Below are 14,123 nucleotides of genomic sequence, written 5' to 3'. Positions count from 1 at the left end.
CCCCCACACCCAACACATGCTCACAATTGATTTAGCGTGGCCTCCGGTGAACCTCCTGCCTGCCACGTTCATTGTAACCTCATCATTCTGAGAGCTTGGAGTCATCAGGCTTGTCTACTCTGATCAGTGGCAGCCAGGCTCACACTGGGGACGGAGCTCTTTTGTCTGGAGCATCAGCGGGGAACTGTTGAGGTCCTCTGGTCTCTAATGACGTGCAAAGAAGAGATGTCTCTAAAAATCGCAGGTTAAAAGGCAGTGTACTCAAAGCTAATTCTGTATTTTGTGCAACTTATTCTGGTAGCCACTTTTTTTTTTTTCCCAAGGAGAATAAGGAGAATAAATTATCCTCAATAATCTGAGAAACAGCAAACATCGTTGAGAATAATCCTGAAAAAGAATATTTCTCTGCCCTTTGGCAGAGGTGGCGAATTCCAGGAAGACTTGATTTTGGGCTCATATGCTTTTATAGAGCCTCTAACATTTAATAGTGTTACAAAGATGCTTTCAGAGGCTCTGACACAGCAAATTAAAGGTGCTCAGAGTTCACCTTCTCCACACTGCAGAATGAAAGCAACAAATGGACAGCTTGGTTTTGAGGTGAAAACCAAAGGACACACTGGAACTCAGAAGAACTCAGGAAGGGGATCATGGGAACCCAGTGGGATGTGGAAATGGCCTGGAATGGCCTGGAAATGGCAGCGTACAGAGAGGAAGAAAGCCAAGTGGTCACTAAGACCCACACCCAGCATCTGGCGGGGGGCTCCCCATAGAGGAAAGGGGTGTGTGTGGATGGAGCAGATTCAGCAGAGACCATCTGCACAAAACCCACAGCCCCCCAGACTGGGAGCTCAGTGAGGCAAGCTGCCTGGAGAACCCACGGTTGTTCTGAATCAGAGAAGGAACTCACGTTTCAACCCCCAGAGCACCGGCTGCGATATTGGGGCACCGTCTTGAGAAAGGATTCACTGTTGAAATCCATATCTTCATCTCTGACGCCCCACAGATTTTCCCACCACACTAGCAGAAAAAATGCATCCCCCTGAATCCAGCCAGACATGGCACAGCGATGGTGAAGGTAGCACAGTAGCCCATGTAGCACTCAGCCAGGTGGCACACAACAGCAGGGGAACCTGCCCCAGACCCTACGAGCAGTGGCACCTACTCCCTCGGATGCAGGCTGCTTCTTCCCTAATCCCTTGCCTCCCTCTGCCCCCCAGGGCACCACTTGCGGCCACCAAGACTCGCAAACACTCGGGCTTGCAGTCAAGAACCTTGTAACCCCGGTTGGATAGCTCAATATAGGAAAGAAGGAAGTTGAATTATCCTGATTTGCAGATGGCATGATTCTATGTATAGAAAAACTAAAAGACTCCACCAACAGACTATTAGGACTTATAAACAAATTCAGTAAATTGCAAGATACAAAATCAATACACAAAAATTAGTGGCATTTGTATACATTAATAATGAATTCACTGCAAAACAAATTACAAGAGAAACCCCATTCATAATAGCTACAAAATAAATACCTTGGAATAAATTTAAGATGTGTGAAAAGGGTGTGAAAGACCTCTAAAATGAAAATTACACAGATACTAATGAAAGAAATTGAACAACACACATACACAAAATGAAAAGACCTCTCACATTCATGGATTAGAAGAACTAATATCAAAATGTTCATACTACCTAAAGTGATTTTCAGATTTAACACAGTCCCTGTCGCTCCCCCTCTTCATGGAGGAACGACACTAAACCCTGCCTAGGCTTCATATCCGAGTCACGGCACCATTATGTCGCTCCCCCTCTTCATGGAGGAACGACACAGGACCCTGCGCTGTTCTTTTGTCTGCTCGGCCCTCCCCGGGTTTGCTGCTGGTTCTTCCCGGGTTGGCTACCGTCCCTTCCACCTCCGTGGAAGGGCAGTTCCCCCTGCCACTTTCCCCACTTCTGTGGGGGAGCGGCACACCGCCGGCCGGCTCTCTCGGGGGCTGCACAGGTGTTCCTTCAGATAGATGTTTCCTGTGCATGTTGTCTCTCTCCTCCTTTATAGTCCTCTTCCACCAATCCCAACTCTGCTACCCACACGCCGAGTACGCTGCTCTCCTCCAATCAGGAGCAGGTCCTGCTGTTTATTGGTTGAACTGGAGGCAGCTGAGTAGAAGCTGTTTCCTCCTCTCCCAGCGCCATATTGTGGGAGAGCAGATGCATAAAATAAGTCTTAATTCGAGTAACAGTCTAGTCCCAGTTGCTCCCCACAGTCCCCATCAAAATAGCAATGATATTCTTCACAGAACTAGAATGGAAGCATAAAAGACCCAAGTATTCTAAGCAATCTTGAATGACAACAACAAAAATGAAGGTGAACACATCACAATACCAGACTTCAAGACATATTACAGAGTGATGATAACCACGGCAGCATGTACTGGCATAACACTAGACCCACCAACCAAGGGAACAGAAGAAACATCCCAGAAATGAACCCACACATAGACAGCCAACCCATCTTTGACAAAGACCCCAAAAATATACCCTGAAGAAAGGGTACATGGTGGTGCTGAGAAAACTGGATATCCATATGCAGAAGATTGAACCATGGCATCTCGCACTTTATTCAAAAGCTAACTGGTTAAAATGGCTCAAAGACATAATGTGAGAACTGAAGCTATTAGAAGAAAGTACAAGAGAAACACTTCAGGATGTTGGCATAGGCAACAATTTTTTGGATAAGACCCAAAAGCATCGGCAGCCAAAGCAAAAACAGACAAATGGGATTAAATCTAGGACAAAATTAATAGTGAAGACTATCGACAGGATGGGAGAAAAATATTTGCAAACTAGTAATCTGACAAAGAATTAATATCCTGAATATATAAGCAACTAAAAAACTCAACTAAAACAAATAATCTGGTTACAAAATGGGCAAAGGATCTGAATAAACATTTCTCCAAAGAAGAAATACAAAAAGCCAACAAATACAGGAAAAAACTGCTGGGTATCACCGGCTATCAGCAAATCAAATCTACAATGAGGTATCAAATCACTCCAGTAAGAATGGCCATCAAAATAATAACAATCATAACAAATGCTGGTGAGGATGTGGAGGAAAGGAAATCATAATACACTAATGGTGAGAATGCAAATTAATATCTCATTGTGGAGAACAGTGTGGAGGTTCCTTAAAAAACTAAAAATAGATCTACCACATGACCCAGCTACCCCTCTTCTGGGTATATACACAAAGGAAATGAAATCAACATATGAATAGGTACCTGCACTCCCATGTTCACTGTAGCACCATTCACAACAGCCAGTATACAGAATTGAGCTAGGTGTCTACAGATAGATAAACGACATGTGTACAAATGGAATACTATTCAGCCATGAAAGGAATGAAATCCTGACATTTACAGCAGAATGGATGGAACTGGAAACCACCCTATTATGTGAAATATGCTGGATACAGAAAGACAAAAATACCTCACATTTGTTCTTACAGTGGAAGCTAAACACACACGCACACAACACACACGTATGTATATTATTTCATCAAAGTACTCAAAAGGCTTATCCAAATTCAAGGCATGGGGGCCGGTGCTGTGGTGCAGAGGGTTAAAGTCCTGGCCTGAAGTGCTTGCATCCCATATGGGTACCAGTTCTAGTCCCAATTGCTCCTCTTCTGATCCAGCTTTCTGCTATGGCCTGGGAAAGCAGTAGAAGATGGCCCAAGTCCTTGGGTCCCTGCGCCCACGTGGGAAACCCAAAAGAAGCTCCTGTCTCCTGGCTTTGGGTCGGCGCAGCTCCGGCCATTGCGGCCATCTAGGGAGTGAACCAGTGGATGGAAGACCCCTCTCTCTCTGTCTCTACCTCTCTCTATAACTCTGTCTTTCAAATAAATAAAATAAATCAAAAAAAAATTCAAGGCATGGAGAAATATACTTCATTTATTTGTGTGTGTATGTGTCTGAAATATACTCTGTATGTGTACACACACACAGAGTTGGTCTGAATTTAATTAATTAATCTTATTTATTTGAAAGGTAGAGTTACAGAGAGAGAGAGAGAGAGAGAGTCTCTTTCAATTGCTTTACTCCCCAAGTGGCCGCAATGGCCAGGGTTGGGGCAGGCCAAAGCCAGCAGCCAGGAGCTTCTTCCAGGTCTCCCACATGAGTGACAGGGGCACAAGTCCTTGTGCCATCCTCTGCTGCTTTCTCATGAGCATCAGCAGGGAGCTGGATTGGAAGTGGAGCAGCTGGGACTTGAACTGGCACCCATAGGGGATGCCAGCATCACAGGTGGTGGCTTAACCCGCTATACCACAAGCTGGCCCAATTGGCCTGAATTTAAAATAGTGATTACCATAGGCTTGGGATATTGGGGGAAGAGGTATGGGGTGGAAAATAAGTACCCAAACCCCATACAGTGTGTGTAACAGGTTCAGACTTCCTGCAGCACAGTGGGGTGGCTGGAGTCCATAAGATGTATTATATTCTGTATGAACAGCAGGAAAAGAGCAGCCAGTAGGCTCCAAACACTGAGAAAATGGAAAGGTTCGCTGCTCAAGGTGATCATTTATCCTGTATAAGTATGTTGAAATACTGCATTGTACTCCATACAAATATGTCAGTAGTACAGGTTAACCAACTTAGAAAATAAATACAGAAGTTAAAAAAATCACAGATGGTTTCAGTAGATTAATTTCTGCTGAACTGATGAAGAACTGATAGGATTCAGCACCCTATGATAAGCGTTAGTTTTATCACCACTGAAGACTCCGTTCTAATACATTATGTTGCTCTGGATAATAAAAACGTGTTCCTGCGCTATGTGGGATGTGAGTGAATGTTGTATACGTGTTAGACCTGAACTGGTGTTTGTGTCACCATCTGAGGGAAATTCCTTCTTTCCCATAGGACAATAGGACAGTGTAGATAGGATCACCTTGTTTGCTAACCAGACGATGTTTACTGCATTTAAAAGTATTAACTCTAGGTTAAAATAATCTCAAATGAAACATTGCTCCCAACAATGGCCTGTCTATCTGTGGTTTATGGTGTTTTCCAAAGATATCTAAGGATATCTCTAATCCTATAGTATCTTCTGCCCTGTGGACGTGATATTCTCCCATCAAGAAGCACAGCATATTTCTCCAGGCCCCTGAATTTGGATAAGTCTTGTGAGTGCTTTGACAATAGAAGATAGTGGAAGTGACACACTGCTAGTTCTTGCTGTGGCCCTTAACCACGTTTGATTTATTATCTCCCCTGGTTATTATTTATTTATTTATTTTTTGACAAGCAGAGTGGACAGTGAGAGAGAGAGACAGAGAGAAAGGTCTTCCTTTGCCGTTGGTTCACCCTCCAATGGCCGCTGTGGCCGGCGCATCACGCTGATCCGATGGCAGGAGCCAGGTGCTTCTCCTGGTCTCCCATGGGGTGCAGGGCCCAAGCACTTGGGCCATCCTCCACTACAGTCCCGGGCCACAGCAGAGAGCTGGCCTGGAAGAGGGGCAACCGGGACAGAATCCGGCGCCCCGACTGGGACTCGAACCCAGTGTGCCGGTGCCGCAAGGCGGAGGATTAGCCTAGTGAACCGCGGTGCCGGCCTTCTCCCCTGGTTATTAAGAAACTGCTTCTGCCTTATGCTCACTCCCGATGTGCTCTCTCTCAGAGCTGCTGTGGTAGAAGTGTGAGTTACAGTCACACAGAAAGGCCATGAGCAGGTCCTCTGGTTTACCACCCAGTGGAGCTCCCTGGGGGACAGTCCCCACTGATTGCTAGCCGTTTGAGTGGGCTGTCTTGGATACCCAGTCCAATGAACTTCAGATCACTGCAGCCCCAGGAGGCCTCTGGCCACCACTGTATGACAGATCCCAAGGCCAAATCATGCACCGGAGGCCGGTCAATGCACAGAACATGACACAAACGAGTTACACTTGACACATGAAAACTACAGGAGCCCATTTTACAGCATTTCAAAGTTGAGCACTGACAATTGAACATAATATTCCCTTTTTCCTAGACTAATATTCCCTCTATGTAAGGAAATACGGCTATTCAGCATTCACTCTCTAGTTTTCAGTAGAGTGTTTTGGACTTAGTAGGCACTCAATAAATGCGTGTTAAATGACCGACTCTTCCCTTTCATGCTATACTCAGTCCCGTTTTTCTGCATGCTAAAATCCCTATTCAAACGTAGCAAGTTATTTTATAAACTGAATTCATAATCCTATTGCATGATTGCCAAAGAATGTGGTTCTGATGAGTGGACAAGTTTCAGCACATCTTTGTGAAGTGAGTAGTAATGATGGAACTTACACAATCCTCACTGACATTACTCTTAAACCCGTGTGTTTAAATAAGTGTTTACACACAAAACAGGCTAGACATTCTTTAATTTTGACCCCACCAATTCAGACAAAGATGATGAAGTTAATTTTATAGCTAAACAAAATGTTTCCAAAGTAGGGTCATGGGAAGAATATTTACAGTTTTATGACAATATCCTCAAATATTTTAGACACTTTGTTCACAAACCATTAAAAAAGGTCATTTGCAGTATTTACTTGTTTATAAAAGAGAGTCCGTTTAACCAACTGTTTATCCAGGCCTTGTTAGCATTTTGTTTCAGGTAGGTGCTATGACTCAATGTGGACCTCACAGTAGGAGGCTGACATCCTTGAGCTGGATTCAGTAATCAGTTACTCATGGGTGATTCGACCGCTGCTGTCCACTTTTCTCAAATCTCACGGAGTTTGCAAGGCACCTGCATTGTGTCTGGGACGTAACAGGTGATCGACAAATATTAGACCTCTTCGCTTCCCCTTCGCTGGAGGCAGAATCCAGAATCTGAATCTAGAATCAACTCCTTCCCTTTCACACAGCCTCCATCGCTGATATCGCTAATAGGCAAGTGTCAGACAAAGTGGTTATCACAGGTTGGCCATCTTGCTGATTGTATGCTCACACCTGCCAGCTACTCCTCACTCTGTTCTTTGCTCTGGCTCCAGCCCCAGTTCTCCTCTTGTGACCTAGTTGAATTCTTCCCTCTCTCGTTTTGTTTTCACACTTAGTAGGCCCCATTGTCAAGATCTCTGCCCTTATGGCCTTTATATCCTGATTAAGGACACAGACAGTAAACATATAAACAAGGAATGTTGTAAGATAGTGAAGAGAAAATAATAAAGCAGGGTTTGGGGGTAGCCAGTGAAGGAGGGGAGTCATTTTAGATAAGATGGTGACTTGGGTCTCTGAGAGCCTGAATACAGTGAAGCTCTCTGACTGCGAAGATCCAGGGAGAAGGCCTGAGACACAGGCATCCCTATCATGAAAGAAACAAAGGCCAGGTGTGGTTGGAAGGGAGAGTTGTTGGGATATAAGGTTGCTACTCCTAGACCACGTCAATCAGCTTTAGGACTAAGAATTTATTCTTAATTTTGCCTTTGTTTTAAAGAATATATAACTTGCGGGCCGGCGCCGTGGCTCACTTGGCTAATCCTCCGCCTTCGGCGCCGGAATCCCATATGGGTGCTGGGTTCTAGTCCCAGTTGCTTCTCTTCCAGTCCAGCTCTCTGCTGTGGCCAGGGAAGGCAGTGGAGGATGGCCCAGGTGCTTGGGTGCCTGCACCCGCATGGGAGACCAGGAGGAGGCGCCTGGCTCCTGGCTTCAGATTGGCACAGCGCCGGCTGCAGTGGCCATGTTGGGGGTGAACCAATGGAAGCAAGACCTTTCTCTCTGTCTCTCCCTCTCACTGTCTGTAACTCTGCCTGTCAAATAAATAAATAAATAAATATTAAAAAAAGAATATATAACTTGCAGAAATAGTATGTGAACTTCTTTTTGTTTTAAGATTTATTTATTTATTTGAAAGTCAGAGTTACACAGAGAGAGAAGCAGAGGCAGAGAGAGAGAGAGAAAGAGAGAGGTCTTCTATCTGCTGGTTCACTCCCCAGATGGCTGCACAGCCGGAGCTGTGCCGATTCGAAGCCAGAAGCCAGGAGCTTCATCTGGGTCTCCCACATGGGTACAGGGGCCCTAGGACCTGGGCCATCTTCTACTGCTTTCCCAGGCCATGGAAGAGAGCTGGTTTGGAAGTGGAGCAGCTGGGACTAGAACCGGTACCCATATGGGATGCCAGCACTGTGGGCAGCGGCATTACCTGCTATGCTACAGCACCAGCCCTGACGATGAATTTTTGTGTATGCCTCACCTAACAATGACTCAAATTTCTGCCCTGTTTGAGCTACCTACCTATCTGTACAGATTTACGTACATACAATACTAATATTATTTTTGCTGAACTATCTGGTAATCATTGCAGACTCATGATATTTCAGTCCAAAATGTTTTTCCCAGTACCTCCTAAGAACAAGGATCTACAGGATCTTCAAAAAGTTCATGGGAAATGCCTCCTTTGAAAACTATTACACATGGGCTTCAAAACTTTTTACACCAAAACACAGTTCTCTTTTAATTCCATTTTCCCAAGAAATTTTTTTTTTTAAGATTTATTTATTTGAAAGGCAGAGCTACAGAGAGGCAGAGGCAGAGGCAGAGAGAGAGAGAGAGAGAGAGAGGTTTTGTTTGTTTGTTTGTTTGTACAGGCAGAGTGGACAGTGAGAGAGAGAGAGAGAGAGAGAGAGAAAGGTCTTCCTTTGCCATTGGTTCACCCTCCAATGGCCGCCACGGCCGGCGCACCGCGCTGGTCCAATGGCAGGAGCCAGGTACTTCTCCTGGTCTCCCATGGGGTGCAGGGCCCAAGCACTTGGGCCATCCTCCACTGCACTCCCAGGCCACAGCAGAGAGCTGGCCTGGAAGAGGGGCAACCGGGACAGAATCCGGCGCCCCGACTGGGACTAGAACCCAGTGTGCCAGCGCCACAAGGTGGAGGATTAGCCTAATGAGCCGCGGTGCTGGCCTGAGAGAGAGGTCTTTCATCCGCTGGTTCACTCCCCAGGTGGCTGCAACAGCCAGAGCTGAGCTGATCCAAAGCCAGGAAACAGGGGCTTCTTCCTGGTCTCCCACGTGGGTGCAGGGGCCCAAGGACTTGGGCCATCTTCCACTGCTTTCCCAGGCCATAGCAGAGAGCTGGATCGGAAGTGGAGCAGCCAGGACTCTAATCAGTGCCCAAACTGGATGCCAACACTGCATACTGGGGCCTTAACCCACTGTACCACAGCGCCGGCCCCTCCCATGAACTTCTTAAAGTACCCTCCTGTTCTCCTTTGTAATTCATAAAATGCTTAATATTGTATAGCACTGATTAATATTGTCTAGCACTACTATCTAATATGTAGTCTATGTTCAAGTTTCATTCATCGTCTTCAGGGCCATTTCCTTTTCTCACCGGGACCCAATCCAGGGTCATCTGCTCTAACTGGCCTCTTTATCTTGCCCTAGTATGGAGCAGATCCTCATCTTTTATCTTTTACAACACTGAGAGTTTTCAACAGAGTACACACTGGTACTTTCGTAGAAGGCCCCGGAACGTCCTGAAATTCAATGGGAAGCTTTGAGCAGGGAGTGAAGTGACTTTGCTTGTGTTTTAGAGGCTCCATTCCTGCCTCCCCGCCCCAGGAAGTCTCCTGCTGGTGACGAGGGCCCCACTGTGATGGGGGTCAGAGCCCACAGAAGCGTGGACAGACAGGGTCATCAGTAGCAGGGACAGCTGACTCCAGGCAGGCACTGGAGCCAAGCAATAAATATTGATTAGTGCCCTGAATGGGAGAATCCGTGTGATGAGTGGATTGTGTGTGCATTTGGATGGGGAGAATCAAATGTTTTTTGGCTGTAGATCTGCTAAGTTTGGCATGTTTGAGATATCCATGCGTTGGTGATAAATAGGCAGAGTTGGAACCCAAGTCTGGATCTGTATGGCAGGGGAGGAATCAGAGCTGGAAAACCAAACTTCTAAAATTTTACCACAGATACCTGGAATAGGTAGCTTCAGTATGTACCATACAATGTGCCATTTGGCAGGTGCTTTACAGATAGTAAACAGCCTCAAACCTCAACAGGCACTGGCAATTAACAATAAGAGCCCAATTTTCACACTCTCGTCCCAAATGCCTCCTAAAGATTCCACTCAGATACCCAAGAATGCTAAGGGGACATCTTACATGGGCTTGAGGGTTTATCTTACCCACTGGATGGGGCCTCTGGCCTGCACCACTTCCACTAAGTGAGCCTGTGTGTGTAACCCCCTTCCCCACCTTGGCTGGACTGCTTCGTCCATGGGTCCCCTGGGGAGCTCAGACGCAGTTACTCCTATTGCTTTGTTTTCTCCTGCTGGGCCGCACCTATCTCCTTGAGCCCTGCCATGCCTGTGGTGCAATGAAGGAGACACCTGGTGCCCTTTTCTTTATGCTGTCTTTACCTGGCATAATCTGAGCCAAAGAGCCCCCCCCCCCCCCCGAGAATGTGAACTTTCTGGAGAAGACAGACCCATGGTTCTGCTGGGGTGTCCCCCAGGAGTACCTGTGAGGTAGAGAAATCAGCCTGCAGAATGAGAGAGGAGTCGGAGCAGAGGAGATTCTCACAGCACCCCTATGCTCTGCTTCCAGCTTGCTGGGAAGCCCTCCACAGTGAGCTCTGTTACTGCACTGGGACTCATAAAGTACCTCTCTTCCCTTCCATGCAACCTGTCCTTTCTCCCTTCGTGCTGGAGACAATTCACAAGGACTGTGCTGATGAAACCACAGTCTCGGCCAGTCATCATGCTCTTCAAGGCCCGAGGGATGTATAATATGGAGATTTGTCGCTCCCCCTCTTCGTGGAGGAACGACACAGGACCCTGCGCTGTTCTTTCGTCTGCTCGGCCCTCCCCGGGTTTGCTGCTGGTTCTTCCCGGGTTGGCTACTGTCCCTTCCACCTCCGTGGAAGGGCAGTTCCCCCTGGCCACATTCCCCACTTCCGCAGGGGAGCGGCACACCGCCAGCCGGCTCTCTCGGGGGCTGCACAGGTGTTCCCCTTAGATGTCCCTGGTGCATGCCGTCTCTCTCCTCCTTTATAGTCCTCCTCCGCCAATCCTAACTCGGCTGCCCACACGCCGAGTACGCTGCTCTCCAATCAGGAGCAAGTCCTACAGTTTATTGGTCGAACTGGAGGCAGCTGTGTAAAAGCTGTTTACTTCTCTCCCAGCGCCATATTGTGGGAGAGCAGATGCATAGAATAAGTCTTAATTCCAGTAACTTAGTCCAGTCCGAGCTGCTCCCCACAGAGATTCTTCAAAAAGTCCATGAAAAATGGAATTAAATGGTATGTTTATTTGGTTCAAAACATACTTTGAAATCCATGTAGCGTTTGTATAACATACTCTTTCCATGAATTTTTGAAGATCTTTTGTACATGGTTGCCAACCTATAGCAATAATTTTATTCTTAGCAGCTTTTCCAAAGAATTCTTTTTGTTGCTAGGACACCTGTAACCTCTGAGTTCTGTCCAGGGCAGGTGGTTGCTCATAAGTCAGGGTTATTTCCTTATGCTGAGATTTCTGGGTGGTTGCATTGAGGAGAAGAGGCACCTGACATGCACGATGTTTGCCTTGGTCCAATGCACAGTCCTCGGAGCCAAGACACAGTTCCTCCCCCTCAGATTTGTTACACTCTGCTTTGACCCAGCCCTAAATTCTTGAGTGCTCACAGGGGGTATAAATGCAAATTTGTCTCCATGAATAGCTCAAGGGTTTGTCAGTTCCCAAAGGTGAACATACGATTCTCCAAAGGTAGAATTTCGAGCAATGTATGTTAAGCACTAGCCGTGCAGCAGGTGCTATGCTGAGAACATTACATGCAGACATTCATTTAATCATCATAATGGATATTTGAAGTATGATGCTCTCATAGCATTCATGAGTAAAAGAGGTGGATTCAAACTCAATTCTGTGCTATTTCACCATCCATAATGTTGACTGCTACTGTGTGCTACTTCCTCTAAGGTAGAACATATAACACAAACATCTACAGACAACCAAACCCTCAGCAATGGCCCTATGGCTGGATGTATTTGGAATGCATTCCATCCTCATCATTTTGCTTTATGAGAGATAGAAACAGATGGAGAGATGGGAGATCCTCCACCTGCTGGTTTACTCCCTAAATGTCTGCGACAGCTGGAGCTGGGCCAGGCTGCAGCCACAGGCCAGGAGCTCCACCTGGGTCTCCCTCGTAGGTGACATGTGTACATCATCCACTGCCCCTTAGGGAGCACACAAGCAGGAAGCTGCATCGGAAGTGAAGGTGGGACTCAAACCCAGGCACTCAGGGGATGTGGGTATCCCAAGCAGCAGCTTAACTGGCTGTGTCCAAAGCTCCAAATGTCACCCAAATTTCATGTTGACAGCATGAGGATCTTCCATTCTGTGCTGTCCCAACTGTTTCACAACTGTCTCCTTTCCTAGGAGGAAGACGCCCACTTACGGAGGGACGCAGGCCCACTTAGAGGGAGCCAATCAATAGCGCTAGCCACAGCCTCGCTGCACTGAGGACAGTGCATCAATGGCACTACTGTTCAGAGCTCAAAAGGTCTCTCCAGAAAGTATTCATCGTCTTCCTCACTCTCCCCCTTCACTGAATCCTACCTCACTGCTTCCTCTTAGCAGGCTTTGGAAGTCCTCTGGGTTGTCAAATGGCACCATTTCCCTTGGCAGTGTTACATTATTGATCAAAACAATTCTATGTTAAAAAACGTCATTTACGGCAGGTCCAATTCCTGCCTAATTCACCTGTGGTTTGGTCTCATATATTCAATCTGGTATCAAAATGTTTATTCCTTTTTCTTCTAGGGTTGGAGTTTTCATTATTGAAATGAAAACCAGGTCCTAGAACTGTCACCCAGGAAGAATGCTCCATCAGAAAACATTTCCCTGCTGCTTCCTTCCTGCTGGGGCTGGAGGGATCTCCTTTCACGCATTCTAGTCGACAGGACGGAATTGGCGCAGTTGCTATGACCATGATGCTGATGAGCCCGAGGGCGTAGCTTCTGGCTGTCAGCATAGGCTCCTGGAGTCTCCGCTTTCCTTGTCACTCTGCACACTGCTCATAAGACAGGAGCCTTGAAGACATCACCACTCAGAGCAGGACCCCTCGCTGCAGGGAGCCATGCCATCCCATTTTGGATAGAAAGGACAGCAACGCACCACTCTATTTAGTTGGCAACATCAAAAGCCTTGCTTACTAGTGGTACACTACTTGTGGGAAGGAAAGCAGTAGGTTCCAAGGCAAGTACCATTTAAGTCATGGTGATGGCAGGAATGTGACTTGGGCAACTGGAAGACACACAGAAAAGGGATGGAAGTAGAAGAAAAAGGCAGAACCGTGAACTGCTTCCTCTTGAATGTCGTGATGACATTCTTTGTGGGGATGCTCCCTGGTTCATGTGCAAACTGCCATTTGTTTGTGGGGTCAGAGGAACAAGTGCAGCCAGGCATCTGAGCTCTAGAAGAACAGCCATGGAAGACTCTGCTAATCCAGCTGATGCGACTACAGAATGCTGCTGCCGCGACAGTTTTAACAACAAAGGACAAATTTGCTGGTTAGGAGAATGAAGCTTGGTCTCTGAAAAGCACTGAGCATGGCTAAGAATTACTTGTGACTTCAAGCACAGACTGTGTTACACAGATTTTGTCATTCAATACATGCGCAGTAAGCAGACCGCTGTCCCCCTATCCTGTGCGGCTCTGCACTGCTACACACACAAACTGCAACGGTTACACTGTCAGGACAGCTCCGCTTGTGTTTTCCACCAGTCACAGCTTGCTCCGCTTAGAATTCCATCTAGTGAGAGCAACAGTGCCTTCCTGGGTCTTCATTCTTTCTCCAAACTCTCTCCCCTTTGGCATGCTTCTGGAACAAAGACCAACCTGGGATCTGGTGACTCCCCTTTTAGAACCTGACAAGTGAGGATTCACGAAAGTTTTCAGAACCAGAAAGGCCCCCACCCGCTCCCCGGCAGGAGAGAGGCTGAGAGTGCAGGTTGTATGGGAGGGACCCAAACTCTTAGCAGACAGACCTCTGGGACAATACCAGTGAGCCAGTCTCCCAGATACTGGCTTATCTGCAACTGCTTACACTTACAAAGGGAAAACACACACTCCCCACTGCCCTTTGTTCCGCAGCCGTTTCG

The sequence above is a fragment of the Oryctolagus cuniculus genome, chromosome 14 (genome assembly GCF_051225735.1).
Source record: "Oryctolagus cuniculus isolate XC-2025 breed Fujian yellow rabbit chromosome 14, ASM5122573v1, whole genome shotgun sequence".
Lineage (NCBI taxonomy): Eukaryota > Metazoa > Chordata > Mammalia > Lagomorpha > Leporidae > Oryctolagus > Oryctolagus cuniculus.
Note: the sequence above shows the minus strand (reverse complement) of the source record.